General features: G+C 45.0%; 1 long non-coding RNA gene across 1 annotated transcript in view; it reads right to left on the reverse strand.

The window, feature by feature from the left end:
* Positions 1-2,148: 2,148 nt before the first annotated feature.
* LOC115063296 overlaps positions 2,149-4,217 on the reverse strand; it is a 3,057-nt gene continuing 988 nt past the window's right edge. The window contains exons 2-3 of the long non-coding RNA XR_003843157.1: positions 3,015-3,045; positions 2,149-2,349 (exon numbers count right to left, since the gene is read on the reverse strand). This is a non-coding gene — a long non-coding RNA (uncharacterized LOC115063296). The remainder of the gene's footprint in view (positions 2,350-3,014; positions 3,046-4,217) is intronic.

Here is a 4,217-nt window from a genome sequence, read left to right on the forward strand (position 1 = left end):
AAAGGCCCAGTGAGTTGGATTAGGGGACCAGCTCAGTCTCCTCTGGTATGAGGTCTGCCAAATTCTGCTGATAGGCAAGAACAGAAATATTTATAAATGTTTCATCAAGTTTATGGTCACAGAAACAGAGAAATTCCCCACTTCCCTTCTCAGTATTAAGTATGTAGCTTAAAACAAAACATTCCCAAACCCCAAACCCCAAAACTATTAATAAATTGGGCATGACGTCAGGACTTCATCCCATTTTGTAAGATGCAGCAGCAGGGGTACTGCAGAATTTGAGGCCAGCCTTGATCTACATAGCAATTTCCAGAACAGTCAGATCTAGATAGTAGAGAGTCAGAACTATATAGTAGAAAGACCCTTTTCCCCAAAACAGAAACATACATCAAACAGTGATCAACCAAACAACATAAATACTAAACTATTAATATCCACAATTTTTTATGTGAATCTGAAGGGGAAANTGGTATCAACTTCNAGTTCCACATCCCCAACAAAAAAGGAAGCAACAGATGACCTTTCTCCCTGACCTCTCTGTACTGTTTGGAGTTTTGGTTAGCTTTGCTGTTGGTTTCAGTACTGTCCCATGTAACTCAGGCTGGCTTCAAACTCAAGAGGTAATAAGAATAGCTCCCATTTCAGTGGTTCTCAAGCTTCGTAATGCTGGGACATTTTCTCATGTTGGGGTAATCCCAACCATAAAATTCTTTCATTGGTGTTTCGTGACTGTGATTTTGCTATTGTTATGATCGTGACATAAACATCTGATATGCAGGATATCTGATGTGNGGCTCCTGTAAAAATGTTGTTCTACCCTCAAAGAGATGGCGACCCACAGGTTGAGAACCAGTGCTCCAACCGATACTCTTCCTATCACTACCGATGAACAATTGGGTTTGCAGGCATGATATGATGCCCACTTTCCTCTGGCACTTTGTCTTACTGACCAGCTCAGTCTATGTAGCACATATTGCAAACACTGGTAGCCAAGGAAGAAGCCAATGCCTGCTCTGTACATGGATCACAGTGTTCCCTTTTGGTAGATCAGGGACACAACCTCCTAAGTCTATGAAACCGGGGGTAAGTACCTATGTGATGTTGAGAATGTAGGATCTTTGTAAGTTTTTGCTGTGGCTTTAATGCGTTTCCCCCTTTTGACCAAGGGAAAGATTCTGGGAATTCACATCATCATTTGAGCAACTGCATTAAGGCTCCTTCTCTGTGGGCAGATGCCTGTGGCATGGACCTGACAAATAGACTCCTTTAGATGAGTGGACAGACCACCATCATGGCATCCTACGGTGTGAACCCTTCAGAGATGCTCAGAGGTNACACCATTCNGGCTCCCGAGATCACTGTGCTCAAGAGAGCCACTGAGTTCAGCTTCAGGAGGTTTGGATGCAGTCCCAGCCACAGCAGACACCTCACAGCTGCTCCAGGACACTTCACTTTAGCCACAGGAAGTCTTGATGAGGTCTCCATAACTCCAATGACTTCTAGTTGGTCTCATGGGATTGGATATCATTTTCCCAATGCCTCAGCAATGACCCATGGATGATACTCATTTGAGGCCTGTGATTATTGGACTGGAGTTGCATCCGTGCATCAATGCATCTATGGCTCACTGTGGTTGGTAGATCTCAGTATGTTCNTGTCCCTCTTCTGGCTGCAACAGAAGCCAGCTTTCTTTCTTCCTTGGTTAATCTGGATGGTTTCCTGTATCCTCATAAGTTTTCTGTTAGAAGACGACAAGCTGACTATCAAATGTTAAGACAGACTGGACATAGGTTAGAAGTTTTTTTCCGAAGAAAGACCAAAAAGGCCAGAATATCAACATGGCAGGAGATGAGGGAATGGATGTATGCCGTTGGGTTTGTGGGCAGAGGAATTCCAACATAGGATCCANGACAGTCATGGTCTGTCACCTGATGCATAGCGTTGAAAGGTCAGAGCTGTGGATGAGATGGCAGAATCCTGAATTTAAGGGAAGGAGGAACCCCTCTTCTCAGGCTGTGGTTCTCAGTGTGGATCATGGTTCTAGCATCTTTCCCTCTGACCTGCATCCTGGACACATTCTGCAACTCTATAGAGGTATAATGTGGAGCAGGGGCAGGGGATGAAGAGAGACACTGAGACGGATTGCTTGGAGTAAGACATTTATTAAAAGTGTTAATAACTCCATGAGCGGACAGAGAACAGCACAGTCAGGCTCTGAGAATCAGAGACACACAGTATGACCTGGCCTCTGAGGAGAGTATCAGCACATGGCAGAAGTGGGGGTTATCTTATATTTATCCAAGAATGGTGATGTTTCACAGCACAATCCTGCAGCCATGAGCTCTGATTCTGAAAGAGAGGAGACATGGAAGGAANTGTTATGTAGATTATGTGTTCACCAATAAGTACTTTGATATAAACTCACCTGTCTGGTGAGAGATCCTGGCACCTGGATGGATGTTAGCTGGGGACTAAGAGATGAGGTCTCACCAGGAGCTTGTGTGTGACCCTGAGAGGTAGAGGACAATTGCCCAGATTGAGTTTTCTCTTTGTACCATTTGGGTCCCCAGGAATCCCATCCAGGTCACTGGGCTAGGTGGCAGGCTCCATTTCTCACTGAGCTATCTCACTGGTACACACTATTTTTTTNTGTGTGTGTGATTAATATGTAATTTAAAATACTTTATATAAAATTTTAGAAAATGTTAATACCTGTGATTTATCACTTGAGCAATCCCCTTCATTTTTAAAAACATGATTTTTCATTCACTGGCACTTACCAATTCTTCTGTGCTAGGTGCAGAGCCATCCCATGACGCTGTCTGTCTCTTGCTTGACCAGGGATGTGATTATAAATTCCTGCCACATCCCTGGCTGAGGATCTATCAAACTCAGATCCTCCTACTCATGTCGCATGCTTTTCTGGCTGAATCACCTCTCTGGCTCCCTTGCATGCCTCTCATAATAAACTTCCCAACAGCCCCTCAGCTGCCCATTGGGATACAGGCACTCACCTGGCTGGGGTTCAGGCTTTAGTGTGCTGGCCTGTAGAAGAAACAGTGTCAGTGTGTCAGCCATGCTGGTTCTCCATCCTGCCTCTCAGCTGTTTTCTGTGTTCAGACCATGTGAGGGGTCCAGGGCAGCATAGTGGTCTGCTGCAGGGTCAGGACTAGGAATCACNAGAGCATGAGGCCAGTGTCCTGCTCGACACATTAAGTCAGAGAAAAGGTCTACTGGCCCACTGACCCATGTCCATGTCTTCCTTCGCTTCTTTCTCCTGCTCTGACCTCTCAAGAATTTCCTGCTTTCTCTACTCTGCACTCACTATGTCTCCCTTTTGCCTCCTTTGAATCTGCCTCTCTACTCACCCTCTCTGAGCGGATTCAGCCTCAGGGTTTGAATCCCAGTCAAACTTCTGCTGCTCTCCCACCTCTAGTATGCTTCTAACCCTATTAGAGGCCTGGGGCTACCTGAAACCCAAGGGCTATAGTTTCACGTCTTCATTCTTCAAGTTTCATCACACGGTCACTACCTTACGATCTCTGCCCTTGCCCTGTGTCTTCCAGTCACCCTGGCTTTACATCTGCTCTGAACCCCTTATTATACAGTGGGCTCTTGGTTTTTGTGTTCAAGGTCTCATGAAGCTCAGGTTGGCCTTCAGCTTGCTATGTTACTGTAGATGGCCTTGAACTCCTGATGCTCCTCTCTGCCCTTCCCCAGTGCTGGGATTTGGGTGTCTCTCATTGTCTCACCATTTTTCATACTTAGAATACTTATGAGTATGAGAAGACAAATCATTTATCTCTACAAACTGCAATTTGGAATCAGATAGAAATTGCATTGAATTTTTAGGTTCTGTGTGTTTGTGTTAGTGTTGTAAGGCCTTATTGTATAAATTTTTCTATTCTGTGAATATCTTTGCAGTTTTTACTAGTCCCTTAATTTTAAATGTGTATTTGGGCAGTATGTATGTATGTGTGTATATCTGGATGTGTGCACACACTTGTGAATGGTAGAACACAACCTTGGACATTGTTCTTCAGGAGCACCNCAACATAGTTTTTGGACAGGTCTGCCTTTGACTTTCCCCTATCCATCGGTTAAGGCTGGCAGCCCAGTGACCCCATGGATCCTGCTGAGTCAGCACAGTGTCCCCATGGATCCTGCTGAGTCAGCACAGTGACCCCATGGATCCTGCTGAGTCAGCACAGTGACCC

The sequence above is a fragment of the Mus pahari genome, unplaced genomic scaffold, assembly GCF_900095145.1.
Source record: "Mus pahari unplaced genomic scaffold, PAHARI_EIJ_v1.1 scaffold_13762_1, whole genome shotgun sequence".
NCBI classification, from domain to species: Eukaryota; Metazoa; Chordata; class Mammalia; order Rodentia; family Muridae; genus Mus; species Mus pahari.